The sequence below is a fragment of the Phyllobates terribilis genome, unplaced genomic scaffold, assembly GCF_046119375.1.
Source record: "Phyllobates terribilis strain yellow unplaced genomic scaffold, ASM4611937v1 Scaffold_2__4_contigs__length_985480577, whole genome shotgun sequence".
NCBI classification, from domain to species: domain Eukaryota; kingdom Metazoa; phylum Chordata; class Amphibia; order Anura; family Dendrobatidae; genus Phyllobates; species Phyllobates terribilis.
Window position 1 is genome coordinate 654,382,118 of NW_027362762.1, and position 21,479 is coordinate 654,403,596.

The window sequence follows — 21,479 nt, forward strand, 5'->3', positions numbered from 1 at the left end:
AGGACATCCCTGCCTTGTCCCATTGGTGATTGTGAAAGGTGATGAAAATGTTCTGACGCACCCCCTGGGCCTTGGGACACCCAGAGCCGGACCCTTTTTGGTGGATGCTGGTGGTTGTAGTCTTCGTGGCGGCGATCCGGTTCCGTGGCTCAGGGCGGTCAAACCAGTGGCGGAACTATTTATGTGGTTTTGATGTTTAAATGTCCGACTACGCCACCCGTGGATTGCGGTCAGAGTGAACCGCCGCTACAGGGCAGACCGCTAAGGCTGGTGTTGTGGGTGCAGCAGAGCGTAGCATAACTCCCCACGGGAGGAGTATAGCCTCAGGGCAGTGTATGCGGAGGATGGGGGTGATGGTGCAGGGCAGCAGCAGTAACGACACGGAGTCAGTGATGCAGTTCAGGGCCTTTACTCACAGTTCTTATTATCCAGACCACGTCTGCAGGTAACGGCTGCCCACGTCGTACTGTGCTCACCAGGTGAGGGGCTCAGACAACTCCCAGATAACTTTGGAGCGCTTCACAGGACCCCCTTTGTGTGTCCTTTGTCTGGCCTTTCTTACCAACACTTCTGTCCGGCTGCCTCGGGCCTCCTCTTGGTAAACTTGGCGCCAGTTTCCCTGACCCTATGTGGTGCCTTCCTAGCGGGTGGAGCAAGGGGCTGCGCCACATAAAATGTCAGAGCCTCCGGTTTCTAGCTGAGGGTCGTTTCCTGCCTCCACTAGTTCGGGGACCGGTCTCCCCCTTTGGCCTGACCCCTCCACGCAGGTGGATTCGGGCGTGCGGTGGCGACTCGCCCGTCCGCACCCCTGGGATCCCTTCATTCCTCGTTCCTGGAGCCTTCTCCGCTCCTCTTCCTTCCTTCTCCCTCTTGCAGGCCTGGGCCTCTGTTACTAGGCCCGCCTCCGGAGCAGAGCTCATGCAGAGCCCCTGCTCCCTGCCACTTCTGCTCAGACTTCTCTGCACTGAACTAAGATAGTGCCCACCTTTTATACTCCCTTCTCAATGCACCCAGGAACTGCTTCCTCCCTGCTCCTGCACTGCAGGGTTCCCCTTCCTCAGTGTTCCCTCCCCCCACTCCAGCCAGGGACAGGGACTGTCGTGCCCATCTCAGGGGCATATTGGTCGCCCTGCCCCACGGCAATGTGGTGTAATGCATGCAGGTGTCGGGTCCTGATCCACACTCCATCCTTATCTGAGAGTGAGATATCACACCTCTGGGTGAGGTGCAATACGTCTGTAGCAACCGAGCCCTCGGTGCTACAGTTCCATTTATCTTCAGCCTAGGTGACGTATTGTGATACAGGGCCGTGATTTTGGCTATAAAAGGGTCCCCTAGACCCCTACCCCAAGCTTTTTAAGAGAATCATATATGGCGTGCCAGGAGACTCTATGGAATGCTTTCTCAGCATCCAACGAGAGTATCTACTTACAAATTTTTAACTGCATCTAGCCCAGGAAATACTTTGTGCCTAGTAGCAGTGTCTGCTAGTCAGCGGATTATCCCGGCTGTTAAGCAAGCTACACCACCTGTAGTTTGGACACTTAATTTTTTCAAAGGAAATGCTTCGGGACCACGGGATACTCAGTGAAGAGCATCAGGAGGCACCCCAAGGCATAGGGGCTGGGACTGGCACTAGGATGCCTTGCGGTGGACAGCCGAGCTCGATCCTTATAAAAGCTTTTTAACTGCAGCAGCTTTAGTGGACGCTACTGGAGCTGGAATTACGCGGCTGCTGGCATGAGACTTGCCCTCCAATAGATCCTTGTAAATGGATTTAAAGTGTATTCATTCAAATTAGAGGGACAATTTAAATTAAAAAGCTTAGAGCTGCCTCCACCACAGGGGGGCTCTCTCGACCCACCAGCGGACAGGCACCAGTATTGGGAGAGGGGGGCTGGCCGTCAGGGTTCACCGCGGCTCTGGCACAAACCCGGCGACACGGAGGTGGCACGGGCAGGAGCGGACTGGCCGTCTCGGCTTCTCACTTTTTGGATTTTAGAAGGGCATGACATGCCTATATCTGTGTCTCCCCCTCCTTTTACTCCTCCACCTCTTTTCTTTTCGCATGACTATATGTACTTGTCACTTTTCCATGTGTTAGTTGTGTCTTCTGAGCAGTTTGTCAGCTATTGGACACCTTTGAAGGTGTTTTCTATGTGTTTCTATGTGTTTTTGTTTGCCTGCCATTGGTTTTAACGGTGTTCGAAGGTGTTCGACGAACAGTTCGACGAACAGTTCGGCGAACACACGGGTGTTCGACGAACCGAACCGAACTCGAACACTACGGGGGTGGCTCAACACTAGTTACAAGTCCATCTCCCGAGATCTTGATGTTCCTTTCTCTCCGTTGTGCAACATAAGAAGTTTACAACCCATGGCACTGTAGCTAATCTCCCTGGACATGGATGGCAGAGAAAAATTGATGAAAGGTTGCTACACAGGATAGTCTGGATGGTGGATAAGCAGCCCCAATCAAGTTCCAAAGAAATACAAGCTGTCATGCAGGCTAAGGGTGCATCAGTGTCAGCGCAAACTAAAAGTCGACATTTGAATTGAAATGCTATGGCAGGAGACCCAGGAGGACCCCACTGCTGACACAGAGACATAAAAAAGCTAGACTGTAGTTTGGCAAAATGTACCATGAGTAAGCTAAAATCCTTCTGGGAAAGGGACTTGTGGACAGATGAGACCAAGATAGAGCTTTTTGGTAAAGCACATTATTCTACTGTTTATCGAAAATGGAATGAGGCCTACAAAGAAAAGAACACAGTACCTACAGTCAAATTTGGTGGAGGTTAAAACATGTTTTGGAGTTGTGCTGCTGCCTCTGGCACTGGGTGCAAGGCATCATGAAATTTGAAGATTACCAAAGGATTTTGGGTTGCAATGTAGTGCCCAATGTCAGAAAGCTGGGTTTATATCCTAGGTCATGGGTCTTCCAGCAGAAAAATTACCCCAAACATACTTCAAGGAGCACCCAGAAATGGATGGAAAGAAAGCACTGGAGAGTTCTGAAGTGGACAGCCATGAGTCTGAATCTAAATCCCACTGAACACCTGTGGAGAGCTTAAAATTGCTGTTGGGAGAAGGCACTTGTAGCATCGGCATCTCTGCCTCCTGTCGGGCAGAGACGCCATTCCACTCACTATCGCGGTCCTGGTCCTGCGTCTTCCTGCTCCCCTGCTGCTGTGGCGTGCACCGAGCGCAGCTTCCCGGGCACTGTGCTTAGGGCGCGTGCGCTCCCTCCCTCTTAAAGGAGCCGCGTGCGTCGTCCTAAAAAGTCCCCGGCCAATGGCCGGAGGACTTCCCCTATATAAGGCACCTCGTCCAAAATGGAGGTGCCTGTGCAAGGTTGTTGTTCCTTGTGCAAACACTTGCTTCAGCCCTCAGGTCTCGCTGCCTGTCAGTCCTGCCCGCCAGTCTGTGTAACAGTCCAGCCCGCCAGTCTGTCTAATAGTTCTGCCCACCAGTCTGCCAGTTACCTGACGTGCCCACCAGCCTGTCTAGCTAGAGCACCTGCCAGTTACCTGCCATGCCCGCCAGCCTGCCAACCCGGAGCACCTGCCAAGTAACTTGTCGTGCCCGCCAGCTTGCCTACCCGCAGCACCTGCCAAGTAGCCTGTCATGCCCACCTGCTTGCCTACCCGGAGCTATCAGCCGTACCTGCCTGCTTTTCTACCCGGACCTCCCGCCAGCCGGCCTTCCGTGCTCATCCGCTGTATCGGTCAGCTCCTGTTATCTGACCCGTGAGAGTCGCCTGCTCTCACACAAGGTCGGTCCCAGAGTGGCACCTGGTTCACCTGCCCGGTCCCTCCCTGGTTCATGGAGTCGACTAAGCCACCATGTGACCTGAGTCAGGCCGAGTAGGCACTTAGTCACGCCCCTCTGGTCCCTCCTTGCACCGAAGCACAGAGGTCCCAGCACCCGGACCCGTAACAGTTTGCACAGGCCATGGAACCCGGTGGCCCCCAGGCTCCTTTGCTCTCTGACCTATACCAGGAGGTCTCACATCAGAGATCCCAACAGGAAACTATCCTGTCCTATCTGCGGATTGTCAACTCCCTCCTGGACACGCTGTACACCCCATCTGTGTCCGTCTCTAGCCGAGCGGCACCCGCTCTGGTGGCACCTCAACCCAGTGGCACCCGGCTTTGGACGCCGGCTCTCTGCGCCTCCACGTTTTTGTGGTGACCCCGTCTTATGTCGGTGCTTCATAAATCAGTGCACGCTGCACTTTGAACTTCTGGCACACCAGTTCACCTCCGACCGGGCTAAGGTGGCATTCATCATGTCTCACCTTACCGGGGAGGCATTTGCATGACTAAAACCTCTGTGGGGATCCCCTGGTGTCCGATCTTCTGGCTTTCCTCGCTGCCTTCCGGAAGGTTTTCGATGAGCCCGGACGAAAATCTTCTGCTGCCTCCTCACTTCTTCGTCTCCGCCAAGGGAGTCTCACTGAGGGCCAGTATGCTATATGTGTTAGAACTAGAGATGAGCGGTGTTCGACTAGAACTGTTCGCCAATCTCAAATTCAAGCTGTTTTGGGCGGTGTTCGAGTCGCTCGACGAACGTGAACGATTTGCAAAAAATTTGGCTGTTCGAGGTTATGTTCGATAACTGTTCGTGCACCAAAACCGTGTCCTGCATGTCTGGCACTGTTTAGAGCACCAATCATGCAGGGATTGTCTGCCACTCACTGTAATGCCACAGCCATGGTGGTTGTGGCATTACAGTGGTTGCCCAAATCGATGGGAACAGTGCTCACAGTGAAACATGAAAAGCCAGCAATTCAGCAGCGGCATACACCGGTACCCGACAATTTAGACAAGAAGGAATAGAGCATCACACATAGATTAGATAGATAGAAACATGTCAGTCACATATATAAGAAGTACAGTGACAGTGTTGGTTACTGTACTTGTCATTTAGTGTTAAAGGATTTATTAAAAAAAATAATAGTGTTTTCATGCACCGTCTCTTTAAAAAAGCCGGCCAGCAATTCAGCATCGGTACCCGACAATTTATAACAGAAAGAATAGAGCATCACACATAGATTAGATACATAGAAACATGTCAGTCACATATATAAGAAGTACAGTGACAGTGTTGATTACTGTACTTGTCATTTAGTGTTAAAATAAAGGATTTATTAAAAAAAAAATTGGCGTGTTGTTCCCTGTAATTTTAGTCTCTAGCGGAGGTTAAGCAGACGGCTGGGGCAGATGTTTGAAGCCTGGGAAGGGGGTAATACCCACGGAGCTTCCCAGGCTACTAATATCAGCCCCCAGCTGAATACCTAGCCTTTACTAGCTATTAAAATGGGGGACCCCCAAAAAAATGACGTGGGGTCCCCCCTATTTTAATAGCTAGCAAAGGCTAGGCAGACAGCTGGGGGCTGATATTAATAGCCCAGGAAGGGTGCCATGAATATTGGTCCCCTCCCAGGCTTGAAACACCAGCGGTCAGCCGCCCCAGAAATGGCACATCCATAGGATGCGCCAATTCTGGCACTTAGCCTCGCTCTTCCCACTGCCCTGTAGCGGTGGCAGTGGGGTAATAGGGCTGGGGTTGATGTCAGCTTATAATGCCAGCTGACATCAAGCCCAGGTTAGTAATGGAGAGGTGTCTAAAAGACACCCCCATTACTAACCCCATAGTCAAAGTTAAAAAAAAACACAACACCCAGAATAAAGTCCTTTAATTGAAATAAACACACAATTCTTTATTGTTCTAAATTAAACCATAATGCCCATTCCAGCTGAAGCCAATGTCTTCTGCAATAAAAGTAAAATAATAAAGCAACATCATCCTTACCTTTCCATGGTTCCCACGACAGCTTCAGCTCTGCTACATTCACATGACAGGCTGGATCGCAGCAGAACGCTGCCATCCAGCTTGCCATGCCGCAGACACTGAGAAGCGCAGGCATGCTTGTGCTCCTCAGTGTCTCGCTGTGACGGCATAAAGATGAGCCGAAGTCATGTCCAATGAACTCGGTTCACCTCATGCACGTCACTGACAGCGTGGGAAAATTCTCCTGTGCTTGTAGTCAGCGTGAGAGAATTGTCCTGCTGAAGCGCTGAGCGCAGGAGAATTTTCCCACGTTGTAAGTGACGGGCATGAGGTGAGCTCATGTCCAATGAACTCAGCTCACCTCATGCACGTCACTGACAGAGTGGGAGAATTACCTGCGCTCTGCAGTGTCTATGAAGGATGGCATGCTGGATGGCAGCGCTCAGCTGCCATCCAGCCTGTCATCTCAATGCCATCCCACTGTGGGAGAATTGTCCTGCTGAAGCGCTGAGCGCAGAAGAATTTTCCCACGCTGTCAATGACGTGCATGAGGTGAGCCGAGTTCATTGGACATGACCTCGGATCATCTGGATGCCGTCACAGCGAGACACTGAGGAGCGCAAGCATGCCTGCACTTCTCAGTGTCTGTGGTGTGGCAAGCTGGATGGCAGCTTTCAGCTGCCATCCAGCCTGTCATGTGAATGTAGCAGAGCTGAAGCTGTCGTGGGAACCATGGAAAGGTAAGGATGATGTTGCTTTATTATTTTACTTTTATTGCAGGAGATCGTTGGCTTCAGCTGGAATGAGCGTGATGGTAAGTATGGTTTAATTTAGAACATTAAAAAATTGTGTGTTTATTTCAATTAAAGGACTTTATTCTGGGTGTTGTGTTTTTTAAATCCTTTACTAGAAATTCATGGCGGTCATGGCTAATATTGGCGTGACCCCATGAATTTCGGGCTTAGGGCCAGCTGATAATGCCTAGCTGGCCCTAACCCCTATATTACCCAGTGAGCCACCGCACCAGGGCCCTGGATGAGTTGGGTACAGCGCCAGAAGATGGCGCTTCTATGAACGCGCCATTTTCTGGGGTGGCTGCGGACTGCAAATTGCAGCGGGGGGGGGGCCAGAAAGCTTAGGCCTCCCTGCTCTGCGGATTCCAGCCCCCAGCTGCCTAGTTGTACCTGGCTGGACACAAAAATAGGGCGAAGCCCCACGTATTTTTTTTTTTTAATTATTTCATGAAATTCATGAAATAATTTAAATAAAAAGTGCTTCCCTATATTGTTGTGTCCGGCCAGGTACAAATAGGCAGCTGGTGGGTGGGGGCAGCCCGTTCCTGCCTGCTGTACCTGGCTGGACACAAAAATAGGGCGAAGCCCCACGTATTTTTTTTTTTAATTATTTCATGAAATTCATGAAATAATTTTAAAAAAAAAGGTTACCTATATTGTTGTGTCCGGCCAGGTACAAATAGGCATCTGGTGGTTGGGGGCAGCCCGTTCCTGGCTGGCATACAAAAATATGGCGAAGCCCACGTCAAAATTTTTGGGAAAAATTAATTAAAAAATAATTTAAAAAAATAATAATTTAAAAAAATAATAATTTAGGGACTGCATCTTTACTAACCCCTCACGTGGAGGGGTTAATAAAGATGCAGTCCCTAAATGTGTTTTTTTTTTATTTTTTATAGAATTTTTCACCAAAAATTTGACGTGGCCTTCGCCATATTTTTGTGTCCAGCCAGGTACAGCAGGCAGGAATGGGCTGCCCCCAACCCCCAGATGCCTATTTGTACCTGGCTGGAAACAAAAATACAGGGAAGCCCTTTTTTTAATTATTTCATGAATTTCATGAAATAATTTTAAAAAAATTGCCGTGGGACTTCGCCCTATTTTTGTGTCCAGCCAGGTACAGCAGGCAGGAATGGGCTGCCCCCAACCACCAGCTGCCTATTTGTACCTGGCCGGACACAACAATATAGGGAAGCCCTTTTTTTTTCATTATTTCATGAATTTCATGAAATAATTAAAAAAAAAAATACGTGGGGCTTCGCCCAATTTTTGTGTCCAGCCAGGTACAACTAGGCAGCTGGGGGCTGGAATCCGCAGCGCAGGGAGGCCCAAACTTTCTGGGCCAGCCCCCCCGCTGCAAATTGCAGTCCGAAGCCACCCCAGAAAATGGCGCGTTCATAGAAGCGCCATCTTCTGGCGCTGTACCCAACTCATCCAGGGCCCTGGTGCGGTGGCTCACTGGGTAATAAAGGGGTTAGGGCCAGCTAGGCATTATCAGCTGGCCCTAAGCCCGAAATTCATGGGGTCACGCCAATATTAGACATGACCGCCATGAATTTCTAGTAAAGTATTTAAAAAAACACAACACCCAGAATAAAGTCCTTTAATTGAAATAAACACACAATTTTTTAAAGTTCTAAATTAAACCATACTTACTATCACGCCCATTCCAGCTGAAGCCAATGATCTCCTGCAATAAAAGTAAAATAATAAAGCAATCTCACACTGCAAGCATGCCTGCGCTTCTCAGTGTCTGTTGCGTGGCAAGCTCGATGGCAGCTTTCGGCTGCCATCCAGCCTGTCATCTCAATGCCATCCCAGCGTGGGAGAATGGTCCTGCTGAAGCGCTGAGCGCTGAGAATTTTCCCACGCTGTCAGTGACATGCATGAGGTGAGCTGAGTTCATTGGACAAGAGCTCACCTCATGCACGTCACAGACAGCGTGGGAAAATTCTCCTGCACTCACCGCATGCGCAGGAGAATTTTCCCACGCTGTCAGTGACGTGCATGAGGTGAGCTGAGATCATTGGACATGACCTCGGCTCATCTTTATGCCGTCACAGCCAGACACTGTGGAGCGCAAGCATGCCTGCACTTCTCAGTCTCTGCGGCATGGCAAGCTGGATGGTAGCATTCTGCTGCGGTCCAGCCTGTCATGTGAATGTAGCAGAGCTGAAGCTGTCGTGGGAACCATGGAAAGGTAAGGATGATGTTGCTTTATTATTTTACTTTTATTGCAGGAGATCGTTGGCTTCAGCTGGAATGGGCGATACGGTAAGTATGGTTTAATTTAGAACAATAAAGAATTGTGTGTTTATTTCAATTAAAGGACTTTATTCTGGGTGTTTGTGTTGTTTTTAACTTTGACTATGGGGTTAGTAATGGGGGTGTCTTATAGACGCCTCTCCATTACTAACCTGGGCTTGATGTCAGCTGGCATTATAAGCTGACATCAACCCCAGCCCTATTACCCCACTGCCACCGCTACAGGGCAGTGGGAAGAGCGAGGCTAAGTGCCAGAATTGGCGCATCCTATGGATGTGCCATTTCTGGGGCGGCTGACCGCTGGTGTTTCAAGCCTGGGAGGGGACCAATATTCATGGCACCCTTCCTGGGCTATTAATATCAGCCCCCAGCTGTCTGCCTAGCCTTTGCTAGCTATTAAAAAAGGGGGGACCCCACGTCATTTTTTTGGGGTCCCCCCTTTTAATAGCTAGTAAAGGCTAGGTATTCAGCTGGGTGCTGATATTAGTAGCCTGGGAAGCTCCGTGGGTATTACCCCCTTCCCAGGCTTCAAACATTTGCCCCAGCCATCTGCTTAACCTCCGCTAGAGACTAAAATTACGGGGAACCCCACGCCAATTTATTTTTTACTAAATCCTTTATTTTAACACTAAATGACAAGTACAGTAATCAACACTATCACTGTACTTCTTATATATGTGACTGACATGTTTCTATCTATCTAATCTATGTGTGATGCTCTATTCCTTCTTGTCTAAATTGTCGGGTACCGGTGTATGCCACTGCTGAATTGCCGGCCGGCTTTTTTAAAGAGAGTGTCTTCTGAGCAGTTTGTCAGCTTTTGGACACCTTTGAAGGTGTTTTCTATGTGTTCTTGTTTTCCTGCCATTGGTTTTAACGGTGTTCGACGGTGTTCTAAGGTGTTCGACGAACAGTTCCACGAACATCCCGGTGTTCGACGAACCGAACCCGAACACTACGGGGGTGGCTCAACACTAGTTTGAACCCTCCTGTTTGTTTTTTCTATCTTGTGGTTTGCGGTCACGTGATCATCTGCCTTTATTTTCTAGCTCCGCCCTTCTGGCTGTGCTGGACTTCAGTGTTTTACTGTTTCTCTAGCCTGGTGCTTCTGTGCCTTTCTCTGTCAAGTTCGCTTGGTCCTCTGGGATCTCTAGTACTTTTTGTCAGCTTGTCTTTTTGTGTTCTGCAACAACTTCTGTTTAGGAGGTTTCCCATTTTTGTCCCAGTCCTTAGTTCTTTTAGGGATCCCTCCCTTAAATCTATAGCTCTTCGTTCAGACTAGCCGAGGACTAAGGCAGGTCTGTTCACTAGGAACAGGCAGCCCCCTACATCGTAGGGATTCAGCTTAGTCTTACTGTAGGGACAGCTTTCCCCTATCTTTCCTTAGCACATGTTGCAGATCATAACAGTAAGTCCAGCCCAAAAAACTAAAAGGAAAGAAATTTGGGGATCAGTATGGTTTCCGTCCAGGATTTGACTCAATGCCTGCAGGGATTGTCTCTGGAGGTGGCCGAGCTTCAGCAACACGTGAGTAGCTGTCCTGGAGAGCATTTTGTGGAACCCAAGGTAGGACTGCCTGATGTTTTTTATGGTAAACAGCAAGATTTTTTTTCCTTTAAAAATTCTTGTTTGTTATATTTTCATTTGAAACCAAGATCCTCTGGGAATGAATCACTACGCATTGGTTTTATTATGTCACTTTTGCGCAATGAACCACAGGGGTGGGCCTTTTCTCTCCAGCCTAATGATCCGTGTTTAAGGTCTGTTGAAGAATTTTTTTCTGCTATGGGGCTATTATATGACGATCCTGATCGAATCTCATCTGCTGAATCAGAACTTAGAAGTTTGAATCAGGGGTCAGATGTTGAAAATTATTGCACACACTTCAGGAGATGGGCTTCAGTAGCTAAGTGGAATGATCCAGCGCTGAGATGTTTATTTCTTGCTGGTCTGAGTGAAAGGGTTAAGGATTTGCTAATTGCATTCCCTGCACCTGAGACTCTGCAGGAAGCTATGCAGTTAGCTGTTCGTATAGACAGGAGACTGAGGTGCAGGTTCAATGAGGTAAAGACTCCTGTAATGTCAGGTCCTAGTCCCCAGAAAATCTGCTCTGACGGCGAGGAACCGATGGAGGTTGGGGGGGATGTCACTCCGCTCTCAGGAAAGAGAACGGACATTCGCCCAGGGATTGTGTCTTTATTGTGGTAAAGCTGACAATTTGATTAAGAATTGTGAGTGTCGTTTAAGTAAAGAAAAAAAATGGTCAGTTACGCCCGTTTAGCTTGTTTATGCTCTGCAGGAGTGTATCTTTCTGGGAGTACTACTCTGCAGGGAGATTTGATTGAATTTCAGGTATTTGTGGATTGTGGCTCAACACTACTGTTGAGCGAGCATGCTCGACACTGCTCGGTACTCGCCCGAGCATCTCACTACTCGGGATGTTCGGAGAGCACCGAGCATTTCCGGGTTACTCGGACGGGAGCTCGGGTCTCCGCCCTGCACGTTTGGCGCTCTTTACAGAGCCAATGAACATGCAGGGATTGCCAGCCATGTTGTTTGTGGGCATTACAGTGATTGGCTGGCCGCACAGCGTCACCTCGAGTATTTAAAACCGGGCGCCGCCATCTTGGACACAGTCGCTTCGGATCAGACAGTGTAGGGAAAGTGCTGCTGACCTAGGGAGAGATTTATACTGCGAAATAGGTAGTGCAGGGTCTCTAAAGCCTGCCAAATCAAACAAACAGTCCTTCTCAGGACTAATATCCATCCCAGATATCAGGCAGGCAGGCAGGCTGTATAGGAGATGCAGTGGTTATACCAGCAAACGCTGCATTACAGTCCTGTGCTCCTGCTGGTCAAATTGCTAAACTTATTCCCCGGTCTCAGGGGCCAGGAAAAAAACTTTTTTTTTTCATCTAAATCCTGTATTTTTTTTTCCTCAGACAGACTGTCCAAATACGCGTCTTATTAACCTTTTGGTATTTCCCCCCCCAAAAAAAAAAATTGAGTGTGTCTGTGACTGTTCAGACACCAATATATCTGTTTAAAATAGTCTGGAGTAGGCCAGAAAAATATAACTGTGGTTTTGCAGTTCCACGGGTCAAATCTCTGTATTATCCTGTTTTTGGCATTTTTTGCCGTAAAAAAAAACAGTAATAGTGTCTCCCTGATTGTTCAGACACAAATATATCTGTTTGAAAGATTCTGGTGTAGGCCAGAAAAGTATAACTGTGGTTTTGCAGTTCCACAGGTCAAATCTCTGTATTATCCTTTTTTTGGCATTTTTTGCCGTAAAAAAAAACTGTAATAGTGTCTCTCTGACTGGTCAGACACAAATATATCTGTTTGAAAGATTCTGGTGTAGGCCAGAAAAATATTACTGTGGTTTTCCTCTTCCACGGTTCTAATCTCCTTTTTATTACACTTTTTCCATTGATCGTGCAAGTGTAAGCTATTTTACCTCGTTTACAATGGGCAAGGCGCGTGGCAAGGGACGTGGAACTGGACGTTCTGGTTATGGTGCGTGTAGAGGACGGGCCCGTGGCCAAGGTAAAAATGTGCCACAACCAACAGCCACATCTTCTTGCTCCCAGTTCTTCACCGAATTACTAGGGAAGCACACAACAACAAGACCACTATTGCGAACTGATCAGTGTGAACAGGTTATTAATTGGATAGCAGATAATACTTCCAGTTACCTGAGCACCACCACCTCCGGTCTGTCTTCCACACGGTCAAGTTTTAGTAGCCGTGAGTCTCGACAGCATACTACTCCTCACCCTGATGCTCCTTCCTCCCACAATGCCGAGTGTCGTCAGACAGCAACTGATCCCACACTTGGACACTCTGAAGAGCGGTTCACTGGTCCATTTCCATATTTGTGTCCTTCGCCTGCTTCGCTTGAAGTGGTGGAAGAGGAGATCCCATGTAGCGATGCCCAAATGTTTGAACAGCCACGGCCAGAGGAAGTCGACGCTGGCAATTTGTCACAAGAGGTGGACAATGACGTGACACAATTGCCACGAAGTGAGGAGGAGGATCGTGGTGCTCAAGTGGAAGAGGAGGAGGTGGTGGATGATCTAGTAACTGACCCAACGTGGCAGGAGGACACGCAGAACGTAGCCAGAAGCACACAGGGTGAGGGAGGCAGAGCACCCCAACAGGCAGGAAGAAGCAGTGTGGTGGCCGCAGACAGAAGGCGGGCAACCGTTCCCCGTAACACCAACACAAGGGACATTGCCAGTAAAACCGGTAGGTCTTCCAGAGTCTGGAATATTTTTAAAGACTCTGCTGATAACCCCAAAAAGGCCATTTGTACCACCTGCCATGCCAGCATAAGCAGGGGTGACAAAACTACCAGCCTGACCACCACCAGCATGATCAGGCACATGGCAGCAAAGCACCCGACTTTGTGGGGTGAACCCCAGGGTCCATGACCAGTGTCAGCGGGTGTCACCACTGCTTCTTCCGCTGTTGTGCGTGTAATAGAACCCCCTGTTGTGCGTGCAAGGCAATCCCCTGTCCATACTGCATGCATCCATACTCCTCTCAGTCTTCACTTGTTATGGCAATTTCTCAAGAAACAGCATCAACATCCACGTCCACGTCCCACAGCAGCGTTCAATTGTCCATATCCCAGACCTTTGAACGAAAGCGCAAATTTGCAGCCAACGCCCCACAGGCCACAGTCCAAAATTCGCACATTTCACGACTGCTTGCGTTGGAAATGCTGCCTTTTCGGCTGGTGGAGACGGAATCCTTCCGCAACCTTATGGCGGTGGTCGTCCCTCGGTACTCGGTCCCCAGCCAACACTATTTTGCCCGGTGTGCCATCCCCCCACTACACAAGCACGTGTCCTAAAACATCTGCCGTGCCCTCAACAACGCATTAATGGGAGAGTCCACCTGACAACGGACACGTGGACAAGTGCTTGTGGCCAGGGACGGTACATGTCCCTGACGGCACACTGGGTAAACATAGTGGAAGCCGGGATCCAGTCGCACCTTGGGACGGAGCACATCCTCCCCACACCGAGGATTGCGGGCCCTATATCAGTCAAAGTTGCCGCCACAGTGTACAGCTCCTGTGCATCATCCTCCTCCTCCTCCTCATGTTCAGCCTCCATCTCAGATATCACCACATCAGTTACAAGCTGGAAGCACTGCAGTACTGCCTCAGCCAAGCGGCAACAGACTGTGCTGAAACTCATAAGCTTAGGTGATAAACCTCACACTGCTTGTAAGTTGTGGACAGCTGTGAAAGAGCAGGCAGATCTGTGGCTGAGACCGCTGAACCTACATACAGGCATGGTCGTGTGTGACAATGGCCGTAACCTAGTGGTGGCTCTGAGGCGAGGCGAGATCACACACGTACCATGCCTGGCTCATGTGCTTAACCTCGTGGTTCAGTGGTTTCTTAAATCGTACCACGAGTTGCCAGATCTGCTCGTCAAAGTACGCCGCCTGTCAGCTCATTTTCGCAAATCGGCTACAGCTTCCGCCACCCTTGCTGTGTTGCAGCAGCGTTTGCAGCTTCCGGCACACCGACTGGTGTGTGATGTCCCCACACGTTGGAACTCTACCCTCCACATGTTGCAAAGGATTTGTGAGCAGTAGAGAGCAGTTGTGGAGTACCAGCTACAACAAGGCCGTCGATATTCAGGTCAGACTCCACACATAAGACCTCAGGAGTGGACCTGGATGTCTGACATATGTACCATCCTGACAAACTTTGAGGAGTCCACCAAGATGGTGAGTGGCGATGACTCCATCATTAGCGTCAGCATCCCACTTTTCTGTCTTTTGCAACGCTCTCTGCAGAGAATTAAAGAGGAGGCATTGCAGCCAGAGTATGATGAGATGGATCAAGAAGCCGTAGCGGGCGATTACACACAGCCCAGCCTCATCTCCTCCCAACGTGCATTGGGGGACAATGAGGGAAAGGAGGAGGAGGAGGAAGAACAGGAGCTGGTATCATGCGCTGTAGACGGTAGTACCTGTACAACTGTTATACAGTCGGTTCAGCGTGGGTGGCCTGAGGACAGGGGGAGGGGGAGGAGGAGGAAGAGGAGAGCATGGTCAGTCATCATCTTGGTGATGACACGGAAGTCTTGCCCATTACCAGTCTGGCACGCATGGCTGACTTTATGTTACGCTGCCTTAACCATGACCCTCACGTTGTCAAATTGTTGGGTGACAGTCATTACTGGTTGGTGACACTTTTAGACCCCCGCTACAAGGACAACTTTCACTCTCTTATTCCTGAGGTGGAGAGGACTACAAAAATGTGGCAGTACCAGAAGGCCCTTGCTGCAGGACTGTTAAAAAAATTCCCATCTGAACACGCTAGCGGCAGAGGTCACAGTTCGTTGACCAACCAAGGCGTACAGGCGAGAGAGACGAAACTCCAATCCAGCAGAGGCAGGGGAACACTGTCAACATTCTGGGACAGTTTTCTGAGACCCACCCAGATCACAGGCCCTGAGGCGCGGGGTACTCTCACAAGGAGTGGAAAGTTTCAAAAGATGGTGAGGGAGTACCTTGCCGACCGTACCAGCGTCCTCCGTGATTCCTCTGTGCATTTTAATTATTGGGTATCCAAGCAGGACACTTGGAATGAACTCGCTCTGTATGCCTTGGAGGTCCTGGCCTGCCCTGCCGCTAGCGTGTTATCGGAGCGTGTTTTTAGTGCCGCTGGGGGAATTATAACTGATAAGTGCACTCGCCTGTCAACTGACAATGCTGACAAGTTGACCCTTATCAAAATGAACAAGGGCTGGATTGGGCCAGACTTCTCATCACCACCAAATGACAGCAGAGTAACATAAAGTAAAATCCACTGTGTTATTTCCGGAGGTGTATTCCCATGCACCGCTTCACACCCACACATGGGTATAAGCTTCCTCATTTCGGCTGTATTTTGCTCTTCTCCTTATCCTCAGCCTCCACCACCACTATACCACCAGAGTGACCGTGGTCCGTGTTGCCAGCATTGCAAGTTCCTCCATCCTAATTTTTGGCAGCTTTTGCTTGGAAGGCATGGGCAAAGACTATGGGAGACAGATTCCCCAATAATGGGAAAAATGTTTTTAATATGCTGTGCTGCATGGCTCTTGTAAGGAGCATTAAAATCGTCTTGTTAAGCTACTGCGACCTCCACCATTCTTCCAAGGGGCATTTAAACCGTCTTGCTAAGCTACTGCAACCTCCACCATTCTTCCAAGCGCCATTTAAACTGTCTTGTTAAGCTACTGCAACCTCCATGTGTCTTCCAAGGGGCATTTAAACCATCTTGTTAAGCTACTGCGACCTCCACCATTCTTCCAAGGGGCATTTAAACCGTCTTGTTAAGCTACTGCAACCTCCACGTCTCCTCCAAGGGGCATTAAAACCATCTTGTTAAGCTACTGCGACCTCCACGTCTCTTCCAAGGGGCATTAAAACCGTCTTGTTAAGCTACTGCGACCTCCACGTCTCTTCCAATGGGCATTAAAACCGTCTTGTTAAGCTACTGCAACCTCCACGTCTCTTCCAAGGGGCATTTAAACCGTCTTGTTAAGCTACTGCGACATCCACCATTCTTCCAAGGGGCATTTAAACCGTCTTGTTAAGCAACTGAGACCTCCACCACTTTCCCAAGGGGCATTAAAACCGTCTTGTTAAGCTACTGCAACCTCCACCACTTTTTCAAGGGGCATTGGTATTGTCTTTTTATATCACTGCGAACTCCACCATTCTTCCAACGGGCATTGCATTTCCTCCTAATTTTAGTCAGCTTTTGGTTTTGAATGCATAGACGAAAACTAAGGGAGACCCACTACCCAATAATGGGTAGAAGGTTTTTAGTATGCTATAATCCACGTCTGTTTCAAGGGGCATTGCAGTTCCTCATAATTTTTGGAAAGCCTTCCATTCACTGCTTAGGCCAACAGTGCACAGGAGACCCAGTTGCTATAAATGGAAAAAAATGGTTTAGTTAAGGCCCTCTAACCTCCATGTCACTTCCAAGGGGCATTGGAGTGCCTCGAAATTTTTGGTAGGCATTGCACTCACTGCATGCCCTATAACTGTGTAGCCAAACCTCTCCTTTTGGTACAGAAACATATCCTACTAGACATGTGTGGTTGACTGGCCTGATATTGATGTGAATGGTCCCTGTTCCTCCTGATATTTCTCCTTTGCCACCACCTCATTAATCATTCATCACCTGAAGCTTTGTTTTAACGGGAGTCATAGAACTGGGATAGTAGCAGGAAAACATCCAGCAATCCTCGGAGGAGGTAGGATATGCGCCAAAACTCTGACCACCTCAGGCCAAGCTGCTACTACATACATGCGCTTGCATTCCAAGAAAACAAAGCAGATGCTAACTTCTATCATCATCATCATGCTTCTCACCTTGGCACTCTCAACTCCCCTGATGGAGAAGCCAGGGCCCACCGGAGGAGACTGGTTCTCTGGTGGGCTCGTCCAATGCTGCCCTAAAGCAGGCCGGGCTAAGAAAAGTGTGTGGGGGGATGTTCCAAGGAGAAATAGGGGCGGCTGGGGACAGTGTGTGGACACCCGGCCGCGAGGCGGCTGGGGACCGAGTATGGACACCCGGCCGCCCCCTGGCGGCTGGGGACCGAGCGTGGACACCCGGCCGCCGGGCGGCTGGGGACTGAGTATGGATACCAGGCCGCCGACGCAGCCATGACATGGTGGCCGGCGTCTGCCTCCACATGCCTAAAAGGCCCAATTTCAAGTGCAAGCAAGCTAGCAGTATGGTATTGCAGCCTGGGGGTGGGTGGGTGGCAGGTTGCACACTTACGCTTGCATTCCAAGAAAACAAAGCAGATTCTAACTTCTATCATTCTCATCATGCTCCTCACCTTGGCACTCTCAACTTCCCTGATGGAGAAGCCAGGGCCCACCGGAGGAGTCTGGTTCTCTGGTGGGCTTGTCCAATGCTGCCCTAAAGCAGGCCGGGCTAAGAAAAGTGTGTGGGGGGATGTTCCAAGGAGAAATAGGGGCGGCTGGGGACCATTTATTGACACCCGGCCATCGGGCGGCTGGGGACTGAGTATGGTGACATGAGGTAGTGGCCAGCTTCGGCCTCCTCCAAACTAAAAGGCCCCATTTCAAGTGCAAGCAAGCTAGCAGTATGGTATTGTAGCCTGGGGGTGGGTGGGTGGCAGGTTGCACACTTACACTTGCATTGCAAGGAATAGGGGAGGTACAATTGAACACTGCCCTGGGACAAGGACTTGCACGGGGATAGTTGCAAGTCTGCATCTTCTGATGCGGAAAGGATCACTTCTGATGGGCACACTTTTAGGCAGTGACCTGAGTGTCAGAGATGCTTCCAGGGGTCTTTCCCATGCTGTTCCCATGTCTTTTCAGCACTGTATGCATGTGTCACACAGCACATGGCCAGATAAGATTGTAAAATGTTAAAATGACATTTCCCGGTGAATGCATTTGTCACGGTTGAAAGCAATACAAAAGTGCAAAATCGCATAAAAAATGCTACTTGTGAACATAGCCCAAGGTGTGGAGGAGTATTTTTGTTTTTGGTTATTTATTTTACCTTATACACAAGTCTTTACCCTGGAAAGGAAGTTCCTTAACATATTTCAAAAGAAAACCGTTTCAGTTTCCTTTTTGAACGTTTTATTGTGAGCCCGTTAAAGTGGCTTAATACCTCTGACCACGTTGTTGACAGCAGTGACCTGGGGGTCAGAAATGCATCCTGGGGCGATGCCCATGCTGTCCCCATGTCATTTGAGCACTGTCACTATCGTTTTGGGCACTTTTCAGGCTTTCTACAGACTGCCGGGGGTGCCGCCGCAAAAATGCTCGGGTCTCCCAAAGACTAACATTGGGCTTGTTGCTCGGGTCGAGCACCCGAGTATCACGGCGAGCTCGGCCCGAGCTTCGAGCACCCGAGCATTTTAGTGCTCGCTCAACACTATTTAACACTTAATGTGATTGATAAAGGGTTTTTGGAAAACCTTAAATTGAAATCCAAACCTTTGTCATCACCTATTTCTGGGGTTACAATTGATAACACTCCTTTTGAAATGTATTACTCACAAGTAGTGTTGAGCATTCCGATACTGAAATATCGGGTATCGGCCGATATTCGCGGTATCGGAATTCCAATACTTAATTCCGATACTTTTGCAATATCGTATACCGGAGTCGGAAGTTCCCATAATGCAATGAGCCATTTTCATTTTATTCAGCCAATGAGGATCCTAAGAAGTGTGGGCACATCCTGTTAGGCATGTAGGCATCTTAACTAATGGCATGGCTGTGATTGGCTGCTGAAATGATGTCATGATGCACTATAAAAGCCGCCGCCGCCATTTTGAGCTCACTCTGCTGTGAATTCAGTTAGGGATAGGACGCTGTTGTTCTGAGGGACAGTTTTAGCTACCTATTTGCTCTATACTGCTTTACCCAAGCTACTTTCTAAATCACTGTGCCTTGCAGCGCTAGTGCACAGTTCCCTGTGCTGTTCACCGCTGTCTGCAAGGTCTGTGTGTGTGAGTGCAGCTCACCCTGTAGTGTGTGCTTCAGCCAAGTCTAGTTGTAGTGCACTCAGTGTGTGTCACTGCCTCATACATTGTCCTTTTTTGCCAATTCATAATTTTTCCTGATATCTCCTATTAGTGTGGTGGTTCCATCTGTATTCAGCTAAATTGGTTCCAAACACACTATATAGGAGTAGATAGAGAAATTTTTTTCCGTCTTGCAGCACTAGTGCACAGTGCTCTGCATCTGTACTGTTCACCGCTGTCTGCAAGGTCTGTGTGTGTGAGTGCAGCTCACCCTGTAGTGTGTGCTTCAGCCAAGTCTGGTTGTAGTGCACTCAGTGTGTGTCACTGCCTCATACATTGTCCTTTTTTGCCAATTCATAATTTTTCCTGATATCTCCTATTAGTGTGGTGGTTCCATCTGTATTCAGCTAAATTGGTTCCAAACACACTATATAGGAGTAGATAGAGAAATTTTTTTCCGTCTTGCAGCACTAGTGCACAGTGCTCTGCATCTGTACTGTTCACCGCTGTCTGCAAGGTCTGGTGTGTGAGTGCAGCTCACCCTGTAGTGTGTGCTTCAACCCCGTCTGGTTGTAGTGCACTCAGTGTGTGTCACTGCCTCATACATTGTCCTTTTTTGCCAATTCATAATTTTTCCTGATATCTCCTATTAGTGTGGTGGTTCCATTCGTATTCAGCTAAATTGGTTCCAAACACACTATATAGGAGTAGATAGAGAAATTTTTTTGGTCTTGCAGCGCTAGTGCACAGTGCTCTGCATCTGTACTGTTCACCGCTGTCTGCAAGGTCTGGTGTGTGAGTGCAGCTCACCCTGTAGTGTGTGCTTCAACCCCATCTGGTTGTAGTGCACTCAGTGTGTGTCACTGCCTCATACATTGTCCTTTTTTGCCAATTCATAATTTTTCCTGATATCTCCTATTAGTGTGGTGGTTCCATCTGTATTCAGCTAAATTGGTTCCAAACACACTATATAGGAGTAGATAGAGAAATTTTTTTCCATCTTGCAGCACTAGTGCACAGTGCTCTGCATCTGTACTGTTCACCGCTGTCTGCAAGGTCTGGTGTGTGAGTGCAGCTCACCCTGTAGTGTGTGCTTCAACCACGTCTGGTTGTAGTGCACTCAGTGTGTGTCACTGCCTCATACATTGTCCTTTTTTGCCAATTCATAATTTTTCCTGATATCTCCTATTAGTGTGGTGGTTCCATCCGTATTCAGCTAAATTGGTTCCAAACACACTATATAGGAGTAGATAGAGAAATTTTTTGGTCTTGCAGCGCTAGTGCACAGTGCTCTGCATCTGTACTGTTCACCGCTGTCTGCAAGGTCTGGTGTGTGAGTGCAACTCACCCTGTAGTGTGTGCTTCAACCACGTCTGGTTGTAGTGCACTCAGTGTGTGTCACTGCCTCATACATTGTCCTTTTTTGCCAATTCATAATTTTTCCTGATTTCTCATATTAGTGTGGTGGTTCCATCCTTATTCAGCTAAATTGGTTCCAAACACACTATATAGGAGTAGTTAGAGGAGCCTTTCTGCAGCATTGGGCCCTGCAGCCACAGCCAGATTAGTATTAGCCTATTTTTTGTAGACTCATCTATTGCATTGTCGGTTACCTTCCTACATTGTAATAGCTACAAAAAGTTTGTGATACTATCGTTATTACATCTTTAGGCACATCCAGTGTCTTTTTGTGACAAAAAAAACTAAATAAAGTTCACCAAACACTCCACTTTACAGTTGTGTAGGCCACATTAGCTCATATTAAAGTCTAGTCCACACTTTATAAAATTAGTGTTTCTTATACCTGTTAGCAGCTGTTCAGGAATAAGCACACTAAGCCCTTAGTACTTTTCTGCCTATCTTTATCAGTCTACCAAGATGAAGAAGGCAGGGAGTAAGGCATGTGGTCGTGGGCGTGGGCGTGGGCGTGGAGTTTCTGCAGGGAGAGGACGTGACGATTCTGTGCCTGCAGGGAGAGGACGTGGGGATTCTGTGCCTGCTGCGGGCACCAGTGACTCAGCATCCCCCAGTTTTACCAGGGAACAGTCCTTTATTGCCAGCTTTTTAGGAGCTAGCCGTA